This window comes from Gymnogyps californianus, chromosome 11, assembly GCF_018139145.2.
Source record: "Gymnogyps californianus isolate 813 chromosome 11, ASM1813914v2, whole genome shotgun sequence".
Lineage (NCBI taxonomy): Eukaryota > Metazoa > Chordata > Aves > Accipitriformes > Cathartidae > Gymnogyps > Gymnogyps californianus.
The window spans coordinates 932,660-950,593 of NC_059481.1; the positions used below are offsets into that span (position 1 = coordinate 932,660).

Consider the following 17,934-nt stretch of genomic DNA (forward strand, 5'->3'; position numbering starts at 1 on the left):
CGAAACGTTTCTGGGTCAGCTGCGAGCTCCCTTCACCCCCACATGTCTTTCAACACACACTTCTGATAAACTCCCAGGGGATTGTCACAGGGCTAACGAGAATCCGCATGTTTAATATAACTTACCAAAACAATTACTCAGACCGAAATTGTTCGATGCTAAACAATTTTTTAGGATTAAGATACTCCTTGGGAGCTCCCGGATGGTTCAGAGCAGAACTGGGGAGAATTCAGACGATGGTACAATTTCTATCTGAACAATGAAGCATCTTTCAAAATGCAAACGGGGATGCGGCTGCCCCTGAGCCCTCCGGGGATGCGGGTCCTGCTCCAGAATAACATAAGCTGCTTTGGTGAATTCGTACCATTTTCTCCTTATGGCACTTAAAAAATGGGAGCGCTGAATCTTAACGTTGCAAAAGTGCTTCATCCCCGGTGCCTCTTCCTTTTGTCAAAGGTGGGGTGACGCTCGTATTATTTTTTTTCATTAGTAATACCACAAAGAGACAAAAAGTGCAAAATAAGCTCATCCCAGAGCAGAGGCTCGGGATAGTGTTAGACGTGATGATGCCAGGACAGGCTGTTTAGGTGGCTGGATTAAGAAATGTTATTTTTGATATTAACATCACTGACTTAAAAGGTATAACATTGTAACTAAGTCAGCAGGCCGCACATATGTAATAGAAGAAAGAGTAAGCAAAACAGCAAAAGTGAAACATTAGCAAGTTATACTCAAACTGGGATTTATTTTCTGCTTAATTATGGCACCAGGGGAAAATTTACAAGCCCAGCCTTGGAATACAAGGTAGGGGGGGAAAAGATATAATTTTAACACCTGAATTATGGATCTAAACAAATTTTCCAGGTGATTTTTCAAAATTAACCCGTCAGGGCCACGCACTGACGAGCTGTGACAGCGCGGCCGGTTAACGAGGTTGCCCGCGGGCTCGGGGCCAGCGAGCCGCACGCCGGGGAGGAAGGAAGGTTTTCCTCACGGTGTTTTTTAACCATTTTCAAGGCATATCGCAATTTAAAACATTCATCTGGAAAATGTCCCGTTCTTCGCCGGAAGCGGCCTGGGAGCGTTGGGGTGATGACCCCCAGCGGGTTTCTGCTCCTGTCCCTGTCACATTTCCTCGGCAGCTACTAAAAGCTGGGACATTTTGAGCTTTTAGCGGGACGTGAGGCGTTCCAGGAGCCGCGTTTTCCCTCTGAAAGCACTCTGCAGCCCGTGGGACAAATAACTCTTGGAGGTGCTGCAGGCAGAGGAGATTCGAGGCAACGATTAATTCCTCGCTAAGTTTAAGGCCTCTATTTTGTCGCCTAGCTTTCCGCGTATATATTCCCCTTTTTATAGCCAGGTTTTCCCCTCTCACAGACGCGGCGGCTTGTTGCAGGGCGGGAAGCAGCGGGAGGAACCGGGGCTGCGGCGAGGCGGGCTGCTGAGCCTCAGGCACGGCCCTGCTCGCTCACCTTCCCCCTCAGCCCCGCCGGGGCCCGCTCCCGCGGCGAGGCCGGCGGCCGCAGCCCCCCCCAGCCGCCGACCCGCCGAGGCCTGCCCGCCGCCGCGCCGGGCGCTACTTCCGCCTAGCAACGGAACGCGGTTGCTAGGGCGAACCCGCCGCCGCGGCGCCCCGGAAGCGGTTGCGGGCGGCGCGGGCGCTCTGCTACCATAGGGCGGTGCTCGTTGCGGGCGGGGCAAAGGGGTGAGCGCTTCCGGGTCGGGGCCCTCCCGTCGAGCGCGGCGGAGGGAGGAGCCGCGGCGGGGCGCGGGGAGAGCAGCGGCGGGGCCCGGCCCAGCCCAGCCCGGCCCAGCCCAGCTCGCCCGCCCGCCCGGGCAGCCCAGCGCCGCCGGAGCCAGGTACGGGCGCGGGGGCGGCGGGGCCGCCGTCGCTGCGGGGCCTGGGCGGCGGCGGGGGCGGTCGCTTCGGTCCGTGGCGCGGCCCGGCCGCCTTCCCGGGGGGGCCGCGCCTCCCGCGGTGGCGGAGAAGGCTCCGCGGGGTTCGCCGCTTCAGCCCTCCCCGGCGGCAGGGGGAGCGCCCGCGGTTCTCCCGGCGTGAAAGGCTTCAGCCGGGCGGAGGAGCCCCGCGGGGCCGGGGGACAGACCGGCCATCGCCGGCGGCGGGGAGGGCAGCGGCCGGCGCCGGGGCAGCGGGGGCTTCCTTGAAACGGCCCGAGAGACTCCTGAGGGAGTCCGGCTGTTGGCCGAGCTGAGCTCCGGGAGGGTCCCGCCTCGCCGCGGGGCGTGGGTGAGGGGAACCGGCCCGGTGAGGGGTGCGGTGACCCCGCGCCGCCTCCGTCACGGGCGGCTTTCTCGGGTGCGTGTTGCCTGTTAATCGATCCGAAAGAGGGGATTTAGAAGGGGTGGGCGCACGGCAAGGGGTACGTATTGACGAACGTCTCCCGTGGGCTGTGGTTCTGTCCGTGGCTGGGAGCGTGGGGCCGGGCACCTGCCAGAGGAGCAGGGGTAGGTGGCTTGGGAACTCTCTTTCTGAACCTGATCGTGTTCTCAGGTCTAAGGGCAGCGAAGCCCTCTGCGTAACTGTAAGCGTATTTGCTACTTCTTTGCGTGAAGAAGTTGTTGAATATTCCCCCCTTATTTGGGAAACTCCTATAGGTGTGCTGTTTGGCACGGTATGAATCTTCAAGGGTTGGGGTTCGGTGTCTTGTCCAAGTTGCTCACGGGAGCGTCATCTTCACTGCTGGCGACCGTCCTCTTTGGCCTTTCTCAACAGTGCCTTGACTTTTCAAGTTCGTAGGAAGTGTCGTGTACCGAGTCCCAGCTCACAGTCGGTCGTTAATACCTGCTGCCTCCTGTGTCCTGACTTCATGTGAGGTTTTCCACCTTCCCTCTTTCTCGTTATCGGGCTCACAGTGGCCTGGTTGAAGTCACACTGTCATGGGTGTGATCTCAGACTTGATTTTTTTTTTTTTTATCAGTGACCTAATGCATATGTGTAACCAGCTTATGCTGCCACTCCCCAAGTTCTTCAGGACTTGCCTTTTCCTTCTCTCAGCTCCCCAGCTGCTGGCTGTGATTTACCTAAGTAAACCACCTTCTATACATCCCCGGTTTAATGCTGTGTTGGTAACTCGATCTCTGCCAACCTGCTGGGAGAGGACGATGGGTGAACTAAGAAGCGTGAGCTTTGTTCCCCTTGAGAAGCTCTTATCAAATATTAGCAGCGCTTTCCCACAGATGCATTCCAAAAAATACAAAGAGCGCCTTTGAGTTACGAGTTTGGGGAGATTGCTTTCTTCAGGCTGCGAAAGCCATGGAGGATTCCTCGCTGCCTGCCAGTTGCTGAAGTTTTGGAAGTGTTGCCTACGCGGTGAAAGGTTACTAATAGGAGAATTCGGGTTTTATTACATTGCTGTTGTAGAGAGGTGCACAGAGCGGTCTTCTCCATGTGAAGCCTGGTTGACACGAGAGGTCTTTGAGTCAGGGATGAGCTGGAGATGCTGCCAGTGATAAATATCAGCAAGAGTTCTTGTACGGGGAAGGTGACTGCCAGCAAGGTGCGACCAGATAACAAAGGATCTGGAATTTAAATATTGTGGTGTTTAGAAAAACAAAAAATCTTATTTAAAAGAAAAAAAAAAATGTACTTAGAAAGCGTGGAGGATTGTGGTAAGAAATGGCCAGGCAAATCTCTGTTCTCTGTATTGCAGTGCCTGCTGCCAGTGTAGTGGTACCCCGGTACAGCTGATATCGCAACCTTTTGGCAAAAATATTGCCGACTCCAATGAAATCTTAGACTACCTGTTTGATAAAATCAGAGCTTTACACTTACGCCTTGCATAAATACCTAAACTTTGTTTAGATACAAGTGTTTCTTCAAACGTTGCCAGCCCTGAAATTGCTTTTTCTGGACTCGGCAAAGTGTCCAGCTAGTGCCTTTTTTACTTTTTAAGAGCTGTCGGGCTGCGAGGAAGACAAGGCGCAGCTCTCTGTTTTACTCTGCAAGTCTATAGCAGTGTATTTTCAACTGCTGGCCTTAGGTCCTTGCTGGTTTAGGCCAATTTGGGCTTCGTGCTGTATTTTTCATGTGCAAAGTTCTTCTGTTATTCTCTGGCCACGATGGTTGGAAACTCACACCAGATTCTCACGATAAATTTATTTGTGGCCGGTATGTACCTAATCTGTGTGTGTGCCAGTGTTGCCTCTTACAAAAACAGCTCTTCCCTCCTTCAGTGCACTCAACTCTTGGCTTCTTATTTTCAAACCACGCACGCCAACCTTGCAGTTGCTCTTTTCCAGGTTCTCTGTCGATCTCTTCTGTGCACTTGTTTGCTTAAAGCTAATCCATGAACACCCCTGACCGGAGCAGGGCACAGAATGTCAGGGGAGGTCTCTCTGGGGTGCTGTGCGGTGTCGCAGGTAATTTCTTTGTGCCGGTATCCTTCATGTCTGAATCAGGTTGGTGGCTCACAGGTCACAGCAACAAGCTAATAACCCTGTGTGTCTCTCTTTTTCCTTGGATTAAAGATCTTTCCAGTTCATAGTACCATTTCTTGTGAAGTCTGAAGTGTATGACCTTGTGTCGTTCCAGTCCATCTGTATTACTCTTCCGTAGGAGTTTTTATGCTGTTCCAGTTCTCTGTATCGACAACAATTTGACTTTCTATGCCAAAGTCGCTGATGGAGAATATTCTGGTGGGATTGATCAAGCAGGCAGGTTCACAGAGCTCCATTGCGAGGGGAGTTGAGAGCTGGGTGAGATCATAAGTGCAACCTAGTCTACAATTCCCTTACGCTGAGATTGCCCCCTTTTTGTGGTTTTTAAACTAATTTCCAGCTCTTCTGAAGCAATCAGCTGCTGTGTATTTTCGGGTTAACAAATGAAATCCTGTATAATGCCTTAAAAAGTGCTGCCAGATGAGACCAGGAATCCATCTGGCCCAGTATCCTGCTCACTAGTAACCAGTAGCAGGTGCCTGGGGAGGGGAGTACACAAATAGAGCAGATCTAATCTGAGGAAATATTGCTTTATTTTTCTCTCTCTAGCAGTTTATGACCTCCCTGAGCGAGGTGTTTGAATTTAGTAACCTTCACACTTCTCTTCCACAAATCTGTCCTCTCACTTTGAACCATCGTGATATTCACTGCCTTGCACAGAGAGTCACAAAGCCGGACACTTAAGTGTGTGGGCTGCTTGTTACGTGGTCCTACACATGAGGAAGAGACAAAAAACAAGAACTGGGGGTGTCCAAAAAAACTAGCAAGGAACAAATTACTTCTTCACTTTCTCCATGACATTCACGATTTTAGGAAACTACTTTTTCCATTCCTGGTGGTCTCTTGGCTGGGCTGAATTGTCCTCGTCCGTTTAGACTTCCCTTTCTATGTCTCTTCTCCTTGCTCTTCATGTCATTGCCAGCTCTGCTGCAGCCTCCTTGAGACAGGGATGGCAGGAGGGGAGGTTGGCAGAGGTGCTGATCAGATCAGCAGGTGATATTTATGGTGAGGGTGCTTCTATAGAAAACACCGTATGCTATGGATTTGTATTTTGTTCTATATTATTGTCTCTGCAATTACAGATGTTCTGCTTGTTCGTTAGTGATCAAAAAACCACGGAGCTATGGTTTCCGTGGAATACTCTGCTGTAGCCCTGGTGTTCTGTTCCTCAGTGTTGGCTTGAGTTCAGTCTGTCATATTTTTTTAAGTTGAAGTTAGGGTGGTTGTTCCTGATGTGCTGCGCTTTGAATTGTATCACCCACTCGTATCACGAGATTTTACTGCAATTCCTTAGAGTCATTGCTCTTATCTACTGATCATGTTGAATTATTCAGAGTAGCAAATGTTGTCATCTTAGTGCTGCCTTCTCTTGCACAGCTCAATATAGTTGAGCAGAGCAAAACCCTTTGGCGAGTCCCCTTCGCTACAAAACTGACCAGTGATGCCTCTCTTCCCCCTTCCTTATCTCTTTTTAACCAGTTATTTACGTATGTGAAGGATTTTTCCTTTTATCCTATAGAGTTTTGTTCTCCAAAGAGCTTTGAAGGATCTTGTCATGTAGTATGCTTGGTTTTTTCAATGAAGTATATCAGCTGCCTTTTCCTCGTTCACATGCTCTGTCTGCTGCAAAAGAAAGAAGGAAAAAAAAAAAGACAACAACCTCCAACTGACTCCTGAGACATGACTTCATTTTATAAAATATAATTAGCCCTGCATCCATTTCATCCGTTCTTTAGGACAACTCTGATTTGCCTGGCGTGGCTGCCTGGTTTGTGGTTGCTCAGATGCCTCTGAATCGTTCTGTGAAAGCTGGTGGAAGTGTCTTTCGGGTACCCTCGTGCAGCTTTAACCAAGAAACTATGCGGGGGACTTGCCCATCCTCCTCCTGCGTGACTTTGTCTGTAAAGTGAGGTTGTTGGTGTCTCCTTGTCTTCTGAGTGGTCCTTTGCCACCCAAAGCGTCATTTGCTTGGCTTGCCTTTCTCTGGGGTCAAGCAGGGAGAGTGGAGATGGCCAAGCTCAGCACATTGGGTGTAAAACACAATTTTAACTTTTGGGAGACATTGTGTAACGATTATTTAACCCAGTAATAAATCATGTGACTTTTTACCTTTATTTTTTAATAAAACTTTACAAATTTTTGTCTAGTTTCCTTCTTGGACATTTAGCCTTGCTGTACCAGCTGGATTGGCTTCTATTACTTCTGCGGCACGGTCAGATTGCACGGTAGGGGCTCACACCAATACTCCAGCCACCATTCAAGGTGAAGGCAGGAATTGCCGCTTCTCTCATCCGCTGCTGGGGAGGAGTTGCTTTTTGCTATTTAATAACTTAGTCTTGGTGTTATATTTTGACCTGACACTTCTGCAGTTTACGCGGAGGCATTTGAAGTCTCTGTTTAACGTCGTGTTTCCTGCTTGTACAACCCTCTGGTGATAGCGTGACAGCTGCTGTCGCTGCTTGGGTGGCTGAGACTGTATTTTTCTGGTTTAAGCTTGGAATTCTGATTTACAGGGTGTTTCTTGCTGACACAGTAAACGTAGATTACTCAAATGGCGGTGTATGCTAAAGAAAGCTTAGATCCTCTAAAGGCTTGCTTAGTCCTTGTATACTTTGAACGTCCCATTGACTTGTCTGCCCTCCACTGTGTTTTGAATGAACCCGCTACATCCACATTGTCACTTTAATAACAGGCATTTGAGTTTCTCCATCTTACTTCTAGACTTCCAGCATTTGTGTAGAAACACACTTGTGCCATGGTTTTGTCTTTCCATCTTATTTTACTTGTACTGTATTGATTTTTTTTTTTTCCTAGCTTCTGATTTTTACGTGGCTCATTCTTGCTCCATCTGTAGGGGGGCTTTTGAGGAGATGAAGTCCTTTATGAATCAGCTTCTTTCTCCCAAAAGCTGCATCGTCCTCAGATACATGCTCCTCTGTATCTGCTGGCTTTCTCTGCTCTTCCTCTGAAGTGTCAGAGGAGCCTTCGATCTTGATTGCAAGTGCCAGTGTCTGGGTGCTATTTTGGTTAATTCAGTCCTCGTTCTTGTACAGGCTTCCATTTGTCCAAAAAACTTCTCAGTTTCTAATGAGTCCAAGCCTGAGTGTGGGAACAATTCTTTGAGATGCTGTCACACAACTCTTGGTGATTGCCTTCTTATCCTCAGCCTGAATTTTGCCTCCAGAAACTTCCCTCTGTCATATGCCAGCTGTACCTTTGTGGACCACGGGCAGCAGCTCCTTCCCGACATTATTTAGTAGTGTGTTCCTGCACAAACAGGTAGTCACTGAAGATACAGCTTTTGGAATCCTGCAAAGTTCCTGGTTTTGATGAAATTATGGCAGTGGTCACCTTGACCTGCAGAGAGCTGAGACAACTGAAGGCTTCAGTCTACAGTGGCAGAAATGCCAGCGTGGAGAGCACAGTCTGCAGGATGTAAAGGAATCGCCTCGAAGGAGGTGATTCTCCCCCTCTACTCTGCTCTTGTGAGACCACACCTGAAGCACTGCATCCAGCTCTGGGGTCCCCAGTGCAAGACAGACATGGACCTGTTAGAGCGGGTCCAGAGGAGGCCACGAAAACGGCCAGAGGGCTGGAACACCTCTCCTGTGAAGAAAGAATGAGAAAGTTGGGGTTGTGCAGCCTGGAGAAGAGAAGGCTCCATGGAGACCTTACTGCGGCCTTTCAATATATGAAGGGGGCTTACAAAAAAGATGGAGAGAGACTTTTTAACAAGACCTGTAGTGACAGGACAAGGGGCAACAGTTTTAAGCTCAAAGAGAGTGGGTTTAGATTGGATACAAGGAAGACATGTTTTACAATGAGGGTGGTGAGACACTGGAACAAGTTGTCCAAAGTTGTGGATGCCCCATGATAGGAAGCGTTCAAGGTCAGGTTGGACAGGGCTTTGAGCAACCTGGTCTAGTGGAAGGTGTCCCTGCCCATGGCAAGGGGTTGGACTAGATGGTCTTTGAAGGTCCCTTCCAACCCAAACCATTCTGTGATTCTACGGAGAGGTAAAATCTCAGACTTGTTGTGCCTACTTCATCACTATATTTCATATTAAATCCCCCTAGACCTTTCTTTTTTGATAGAGGGAGGAGGTATTTTAACTCCTGAACTTTAACTTGCTAAAATACCTGTTTGATTTCTGGTTCATCAGACACTACCTACCTTTTAAAAGACCACTTATTTCTAGAAGTTGGCAAAACTAGCAATGAAATGCAATCAGTGTGAGATTACCACCATTTTCTCCTGGCTTTTCATACGTTATTCCTTCCTGCAAGATCTATTTAGAGCAGCTCATCTTCTGAAATGGATAGGTGTCTCTCACCTGTCTGAATCTTCTGTTTGGGTTTGCTTGTCTGTGAGCATATGTCTTCTGGATAATAACTTAATAGCCTGAAGAGCTGACAGCAATTCTACCCTGAAGATTGGCCTGACAGTTTCTGCTTTGTGGAAGACAATTGAATAGCTTGGATTTGCTACTCCTAGCATTTAAAGTGGGAATTGGGGATATTCAGTGGTGAGATGGGAAAACTGTTTTCCTGTCTGCCTCTGCTATTCTGCTCCTTTTTTCTTTTTCTCCCTCCTCTTCTTCTTATGATTATATTATGACATTCCTCTAGGCTGGGAAAATTGCAGCTGTTTACAAAGAAGTAAAGGTTTCTGTGCAGTCCTGAATCTGCTGTCTTTTTTTGTGAAGCTGTCACGTTTCTGTAGTCTTCTAAGATGAGTTGGCCACATTGCGCATGGTATGTTAGAGGAGGCCACATCATTTATTAAATATCCTGAGTAGTTGCTGTCCTATATACATGTTTTAATGTCTATTGATAAAGCTTGGTGAGTTCATGCAGTTCATGATGATGCTAAGAAAACTCTGGAATACCTGCTTTCTGTAGAGCTACTCTTTTTTTTCCAACGCACAAGGATTTGCTGTACTTCAGTGCTGAAGCTAGGTTAATTAAGTTGTAGGAGAAACCTCCTTGAACTCTGTGAAGCCAACCAGTCTGAGCTATGTGTTTCTTGAAGCTATTTATTTTATGTTGCAAAATATGATCACTTCCATCTTAGCGACTTGCTATGGAGCTCAGTTCTTAATTTAACTCATCTAATGTAGCAGAAAATCTTGGGTGATTATGAGGTTGAAATCTGCATGTGTTTTTTCTTAAATATTTATCTTTGCACCTGTAATTAGGGTAGCATCTTGTTTGTAGAAATAACAAACCAAACTCGATGTTCCTTTGCTAGCTGCTGCACATTCATTTCTGAGTTATAAGTCAGAGGATAGATTCAGATGCAGTCGTTTTTCTTCCCTCACGTTAATGGAGAGCATACTACAGGAAAAACTAACTTGAAGGAAATCTGTCTGCATCTACCTAGTCTTCCTCGCAGCAAGGAGGGGCATATGAATTGAGTTATTACTACCCTTGGATAAAATTCTTTAGGTGGGTTTCTGAAGAGTAGCAATTTCAAGCATCTCAGACTTACTGGGTCTTCAAGCTTTCATTCCTCATGACTCAACAATCTTTGTAGATTTGACTTCTGCTTATTTAGGTCTATTAAAACAAATGAGAAGTCGCCCTCTAAAATACAGCTTATAATATTGTTCCATTGACAGTGCCAGTTCTGGCAGGTGTAACAAAAGAATTCAACTCTTAAGTTTGGTACAAGCTGCTTAATTTTAAGTCCTGTAGCAACCCCATTTTGGCTAGTCTGGCTGTCCTTAGGTACCTTGTAACTGTCTTCCTTTATAACGTGCAAGGCTAGTTTTTACAGCTGGTTTTTCTTTCCTGGATCTTAAAAGAACAAGTTTCAATGAACAGATGAAACTTAAGAACCTGTAACATCTTATTTTAATGAAGCAGAGACCACATACTTTGTAGTTGTCTCTTTTCAAGTCCAAGTTAGGCTTCAAAGGTCTCACGTTTAGGAGGCTCATGAAGACTTGTCGCTTTTTGGCAGGGCTAAAGTAGCGGGTAACAACACTGATTTGCACTGGGAGGCAGGGATTGAGGCAACACATGCTTTAAGTAACTTCTTAGGTGGAGATAGATGTTTCCAAAATACGTGCTATGTGTGCATCCACCAGGTAGTGAGGTTCTTCCCCACCCTGAAAAATGCTTGCTCCATGGTTGCAGTCCCATTTTGCTAGCCACGGACTACCTGAGCTGGCTTAGCATCAGTGCCAGGTTAGATGGTTTGGAGGCCCTTGGGTTCTCTGAATGATCATCCTGCAGCTGAGATCAGGCCTGCAGCCACTTCGGCATCTGATATTGCTTCCCAGCTGTCCTCTGTTTGGAAAGGTTTTGACAGGTTTCTAATTCTGAAAAAGCTCCGTGCAGTGTTGGCAGCACTAAGGCTTCAGTTTTACTGGTGATAGATGCAACACCAGTGATGGTAAATCATAGTTAGGCTGTGCTCCGCTTCTGTGGGAAGAATATATCTGCTGAAATTTATGTTATTCAGTGGTTACGATCCAAAACTGGTATTAGGCTCCAAACCAATACGCAGTCCTTTGATTTTGTCTAGATTTACTGGATACAGCACTGGTACTCAGTGTTTTTTATCATTTCTAAATGTTGTTAGTTATTGCGCATGCCAGAGTGCCTTCACTTGTCAAGATCTATGATTGGGAGTGTGGTGTTTTGGAACCGCTTGTTCTGTTCTTTCTGGTCTCTACAGAAAACTGAGTGTTTCGACATTAAGGAGACAACGTGATTGAAGACAGGGTTTGGGGGGTAACTTGTTGGCTGCTGTGGCAATAGCTCAGGGTTTTGGCTCGCAGCATATAGGCTGGGGGACTTGAGGGTCTCGGCATCCTTCTGGCTGGGGATACTGCAGGGACAGGTTCGGATGTAAGAGCAGCTATGTGCGGGGTGACCGTCGGATGTTCAGGCAGCCTTCTGTGTTACCATCTGTTTGCACAGACTTGAGGGGATGGAGTGTGACTTACAGGTGTCTAGCTGGACCATGTATACTCAACATCTAGTGCAAGAAACCTTGTGCTCATTTGGACTTGGTGCAGTCATCTTAGTAATCCTGGTTTTGTTTGTGTGATTGAGCTAATACTCCTATTCGGGTTTCTTGCACCAAAATAGGTTCTTCAGGGTCTCTGAAGGCCTGCAGGGCTGAGGCAGACAGTGTAGATATTCACCAGTGGTGTCTTGAAACCAAATTCTTTAATTTTTTTTTTTCTACGCGTAGATTCTGTTGAATGCTTGCAGCGATCCTGGATGTCGAACCGCAGTTGAGAGTTGTGGTCCTTCTGTGGGCTTGTGGCTGATACTGATCCTAAGACCCAACACAGCTGAAGAATCTGAGTCATCACCGTCGTCTTGGCTTTGAAAATTATTAAACGTTTGACAAAGCTGTTCACTGTGACACCTTTTGGTAAACCGAGGCTTGTCTTCACAAACTGTTCAATCAGTCTCTGCTAACATTTACAAAAGCTTGGAATAATCCCTGTGTTCTCGTTGATCCGCTCTTCTATAGTGTGTTATAACTGTAGTGTGCGGCGTGTTAGAGTAGGAAATATGCTTGCTAAGGAGGTGTTCTAAAATACATTTGTGCTGAAACCCCATCTGTTAAATCTTCTTGAGCTCCTCTCTTACTGACTCTGACATTGAACGTAGTAATAGTTTACACCACTCGAGCAAACCAGCCTTAAAGCAGTATTGCAGTGTCCTGATGCTAGTTTTGTATGGTATTCAAATACGTCTCCTCTTTGACAAATTGAGATCGGGCTCCTTGTTAATAGCTTTGAGATCATTTGCAATTAAATGGAGTCAAGTCTTCCAAGGGATTTACCCTTGGACCAGAGCTCAACGCCAGTATCTGAGCTTCCCATAACTAACAAACTTGCCTGAGGCAAGGTGGCTAAATTTAGTCTTCTAGCAAGCTTGGTATGACCTTGTGTTACAAGGACTTTCTCTACTTGTATCTATATCAAAATGCAAAGGCTGCTTTTCTGTGGTGGATGGAGCTTTGAGGATCGGTGACACCAAAAAGCTTTTTGTGTTGGATCATCGGCTGACGCTTCCAGTGCCACTGTTGGCAGCAATTAACTCCCTATCTGAATGCAGTTCAAAAGGTCTACAAGTGATCTACTGGTACAAAGCGGTCCTCACCGGTGGATATGAAGGCTTCAAAGAAGACAGATGCGACTTGGTGCGTAGAGCAGATTACTTGTTAATGAACATTTCTAATTGGCAGCTACACTGAAGATTAGGGATTGAAAGCGGAAGTTGAATCAAAGTGGCTTCGTACAGATGCAATTTCCTAACTGTGTGAATGGTAATGTTTGCCTTCGAGGTAACATTATCTGTGCAAAATAGTGCTTTACTCCAGCTTCTGGGAGAAGTTTTTAGTGTGTGTGAGACGGTGCACAGAGGTGGACAATTCTGGCATCTGCTTTATTGCGTGGGTTTGCCTCCCTGTGTGAAGTGAGACTTATCCTCCGTGTTCAACTTTAGCAGCTTTTTAAGGCTGCTTCTAATTAAATACATAATTCATCCTACGAGCGTAATGAAGAAGATGCCTTCAATGTGTAATGAGGCTTCTGGAGCTCTTCTGCCATCCTCGAAAAATGCCAAACTTCTCTGAAGTTGGTAGCATGCTGCCAGCTGAATGGGAAAAGTTGTTGCTGGGAAGTCGAACAGGATTTTCAAGTGTCTGCCGTGCTTGCTTATGTTTAGGAGTGCAGTGAGTGGTGTGGGGTTTTTTTTGGCTTGTGAAAGAAACTCTTCTGCAGGTGAGTGGGCAAAACCCCTATTGTTTGGTTTGGGCATGGCTTGGGACCGTCGGGATTTATCTCCCTGGCATTGACTCGGTTATTGTTGGCACGCTGGTCTCTTGCTTGCTACAGGTAGTACACATTTTTGTTTTGTTTTTTGGAGAGCTGAAATATTAATCTGACTAAGGACTAGGGTCATTGAGTAATACGCTGAGTGAATTTCAATAGATGAGTGTGTGACTACATCTATTGTGTTGCGCGTTTCTGGTCGTTGCATCTTCAGCAGAGTTGGAAAACATATAGAGAAGGGCAGTTGAGTTGAAAGCAGAGGAGCAGCTGCCTATCCTGGGGAGTCTAAAATGTCTGAGACTCATAAGATTGGAAGGATTTCTTTAAAAAGCAGGCAACAAACTTCTGGATCTTGTTTTTCTAGGAGTTTGTGGAAGCTGATGGTTTAGATGCATTCAAAAAGTGGTTAGACAAACCCGGGGTCAGCAGGTCCATAAAATGAATGCTGGTAGGACTGGGCAGTTGTGTCCGTACTAACATCTGTAATCCAGTGGTTGTGGATGCTGGAGCAGACTGCAGAAGCTTACCGCTCCCTGTAGCATTTGTGATCGTCGTGGACAGAATAGCAGAACACTTCTCGTTTCGATTATTCCCACTTTATGAACACCCTGCCTTTCCAGAATATTGGGGCAGCGTGGGGAGGCAGTACTTCTGAAGAGCTCTGGAAGATGGCTTACGGATGCTTACAGGAGGGGAAATCTCGAGCTGTTTCTCAGCATACTGTGCATACCAACGGGTCTCCCATGCTGTATATATTCAAAGGAGATTTGCCGTACAACATACTGCGGCTTAAGTGTAAAAGCATTTCAAGGTGGGATAGGTGGAAACTGAAACCAGGCAAATCAAAAATTAGAAATAAGGGATGAAGAAAGTAATTGAACATTAAGTTCTTGGTCCCTTTAAAAGGGAAAAATTCTTGAAATTCCACCTTTTTGTGCAGAAAGTGGGAGGAGGTGATCATAATGCTTCTCTTCAGCTTTCCTAGTGTGGGATCATGAGCAGCAGGCGGCTGGGCATTCCTTGCAGGCGGTGATCGGCTGATAGCCCAGAATGGGGCAGGGACAACAACAAGCAGAGCTTGCACATATTAATGTCCTACTCTGTGTCGTACTAATTACACAAAGTATATATAGCGATGATCGCAACGCTTCCCCGGTAACTGTTTTGCTTGTGTTCATGTCGTGGCTGACCAACTGTGGATTGCTTTTTTAGTTTCTTAGCTTGCTGATCCGTGCCTGCTAAAAATCTAGTTTTAATCAGAAATTGGACTATTAAACAAGTAGTCTTTTTAGCACAGTTGAGGAGCTGTTCATGTCGTTTTGTACCTAAACATGAAACTTGGTGTTTTGATACCTTGCCTGGTATTGAAACATCCTGTTGTGGAGTGTTAAAAGCTTGTAAGGCTGCGGTGGTAACTGCTGTGCCCAAACGGGGAGGTTTTGGTCCTGCGTTTCCCATATACTGCTGCTGGTGCTCGTCAAACCTGTTCCTGAGCTGCCCTAACTCTCTAACCTGGCACAAAGCTCTCCAGGTATTGTTGGGTTGGTTTTCTCCTGTTGCTATAATGAGTTAGACTTGTTCACGAATGGGTCTGATAAGCACAGGCAGGGGAGAAACCGGCAGTAATTCCTGTTGGGGGTTGCTGCAGCTCTTTGGTTGCTCCATCTTGTGGAGAACACGCTTGAGTTTTCCTTCAAAGATACTTTTTCATCCTGGTGCAAGTTCTAGACTGCAAGCATCTTCCCAACTTTTGGGGTATGTGTGGATTGTTGGTCTCTCCTAAATGGGGTTTACACATGGAGGAGGAGAACCAGGGAGGGATAACCAGAAGCTGCAAAGACCTTGAAGTCTACAAAAACTCTTGAGGAGCAGCAGAGGCCTTGATGAATGGAGACTAGTGGGTTTTTCTTGGAAAGTGTCACATCCTCTCTTTAGCGGGCCGGTGGTGTCACCCGACTACGTGGGAAGCTTTCTGAATCTGTCAGGTCGGGAAAAAGGATCTCGAATATTTGCATTTGGGTTACTGGCTCGTGCTTAGACTTGAGGAGGAGTATCAGCTGAGCAGGCCATTCTAAAGAACATTAAATTAAGAGTCTGTTAATGATTTAGTAAACCAATGTAGTAAGTAGGGGAACGTCGAGCAAATCGTCTTTGCTGCGAAGGCTGGGAGAGGTGAGTGGTCTAACTGAGCTTGGTTACCTTTTTCTTCAAAAGCATGTGAAGAACTGAAGGAGCTCATCTTCAGATGTGAATCAAAGGGATCTTGCAAGAAAACTCCTTGGACTAGATGGGATTTTTTTTTTTAAAGTATTATTGCATGATGATCCAGGTTGGGATTGACACCTGGGAGTGTGAACTCAACCGTGTCTAAGAAGACAAATGCCATTTGGGACAACTTCTTTTAGGCTTGACTTAGGAGGGGTTTACCTCTTTTCCCAGAGGGACTGGGCATGGAAACATTTCTTGTGCAGACGCTAGAAGAATATCAACTGTGTGACTCATATAAACCATAAAGGGATCCTTCGAAAAGAAGAAGAAAAAAAATCCAAAATATGAGCAAAGTGTACTGTGATAACAGTAATATGCAGCGTGTGATCCAGGTATTGTGCATTTTGGAGGAAGATGTAAGGTGAGCAAGTGCTGTGTAGAGGCACTTAAGACAGATTGTGATCAGAGTGTTCCTTTAAAGCCTCCTTTGATAAGATAGTGAGAGTTCAAAATCCCACTTTTAAATATTTATCATAACTCAATGTTTAATCAAGGTGGATGCTCCTTTTCAGTCCTCCTCTCTGAACTCATGGCACCTAGACCGTTGCTCGGTGCTGTTTCATTGGGTACCCTCTGCTCTTGTTTAAGGGGAAGCCAAAAGGGAAGCTCTCTTTCTTTTCGGTAAGAAAGAGTAAAAAGCAGATGTTTCACGTTAAGGTGTGTGCTTGTTTTTCCCAGAGCCACATGCTATCTTTCTTCCAGGCTACTGTTTCTTGCACAGTATCTGCAGCTGTTGGAGGGGAAAAAGGTTAAATCATCTGGAAATGAGAAGTAAAATACTCCTTGAGTGGGCTTTCCCAGTTTGAGTTTCAAGCTCTGGAGGCTGTATCAAACAGGTCGGGGTTTCAGGAGCGGAGGCTAGCATTGAAAGGATAAAATATAGTTATCTTCGTGAGCATCCTCAGCGGGGCCGTAACATCTCTGTACACTCAGGCTGAGATGTCATTGAACCACGTAATATCGAATGATTGCTTGCTGCTGGAAACACGTAGTCTAGCTCCATGTTGGGAATATCTCAAGTAAGTATAGGCAGTGAAAACTTTATATAATGAAATTTAATTTAGAGTAAGCAGGACTCTTCTGGATGAGTCAAAAGATTTAAAGAATTTCATTTCATTCTATTAATGTGTTACGAGTAGACCCTGAACTTGCCTGCATGTTTTCTCTAAATTTTGTAGTCTCCTTGTCTTATTTGAGGCACTGTTCTGTTCCCTTTCATCGCAAAGACTGTTGGCATCAGTTTTGAAGTCTTCAGTGTTTTGCTGTTAACAAAATGTAGGCTTCCTCTCACGCATCAGAAGTACACGTGGGTTTCAGCAGCTTGCTGGGAATATTGAACCTTTGCACATGCCGAGATCGCAGTTAGGCATGCCGCTCGATAACTCAAAAAATTTTGTTTGCTGTTTTCCTTTTGTAAAGGCAAAATTGAGATCTAGACCTGCTTCCAGCATTCTCTTGCTACATTTGAAATGTGTGGGCTACTCATGAGTTCAGGGAATTGAGAGATGTCAAATGGTTTTTGCAAGCAGCAGTGTATGTTGGTTTTTTTTTACCTAGGTGTCAGACAATAAATGCTGTTCTGAGCAGTGCCCAAGTACAGTGTCAGGATAAAAGCTGACTCTCTTTTTCTCCAGTTGAGCAGAAGGAATGGAGATGTCGGCTTTGGGGTGTATTCAGGGGGGAATTTGCAAATTACTGAGTCCAAGCAGGAGCTTTGCTTCAAGTGCAGTTGTTAAGGCATTCACCTTTCTGTCCAGCTCTTTTCCAGGTGTTGAATGTATTTGTTTTTGGCGAAAAGACAGCAAAATCTACCAACAAGGTATGACTTTTCCCCATTTGACACTGCTACTTTCCCTGTTTTGAGGGCAGGCAGCCTTAATGTGTAGTCTGAGTACTTTCTGCTTCACTGCAGCTCTGCTGTCCACTAGACATAGGTTTTAATATCTACTGATAATTGGCAAATCATACTGCTTATTTACTCACACATGGCACATACAGTTGGCACATAACGCTGCTTATTTAGTCTATGGAAACAAAGTTAGTCTCTTACTCTTTCCCTTCTGACAAGAAGTGATTGTTTATATCTAGTTAACATTAAAGGGTCAGCAGTGGGTTAGGTCAGGTCAACGAAATCATCAGTGGTGAATGAGGGAGGACGGTCCACTTCTGCCGTGAGATTCAGGGAGGATCAGATGGAGCTAACAGGAGGTGGTTCAGAAGAAGCAGGAGGATGTTGTTTTTCAGGCAGTGAATAGCAGACTTGTTGAACTAGCCAAGGGCTATTCTGGCTACAAATAGTTTGAGCGGGTTTGGAGAGGAACTGGATGTGCTCGTGAAGAGGCTGCACCGAACGTTCCTGAACACCCAGAAGCCCAAACTGACTTGGGAAGGCCCAGAAATAAAAA

General features: G+C 46.0%; 1 protein-coding gene across 5 annotated transcripts in view; it reads left to right on the forward strand.

The window, feature by feature from the left end:
- Nucleotides 1-17,934, forward strand: part of CSNK1G1 (casein kinase 1 gamma 1) — a 131,543-nt gene that overhangs the window by 22,178 nt on the left and 91,431 nt on the right. For 4 of the 5 annotated variants that reach the window (XM_050903211.1, XM_050903207.1, XM_050903210.1 and 1 more), the window contains exon 1: nucleotides 1,801-1,860. The exons of the other annotated variant lie outside the window; for it this stretch is intronic. The gene's annotated coding sequence lies outside the window, so the exon portion shown is untranslated. Of the gene's footprint in view, nucleotides 1-1,800; nucleotides 1,861-17,934 lie in introns of those variants that run through there. 5 annotated transcript variants of the gene reach the window in all.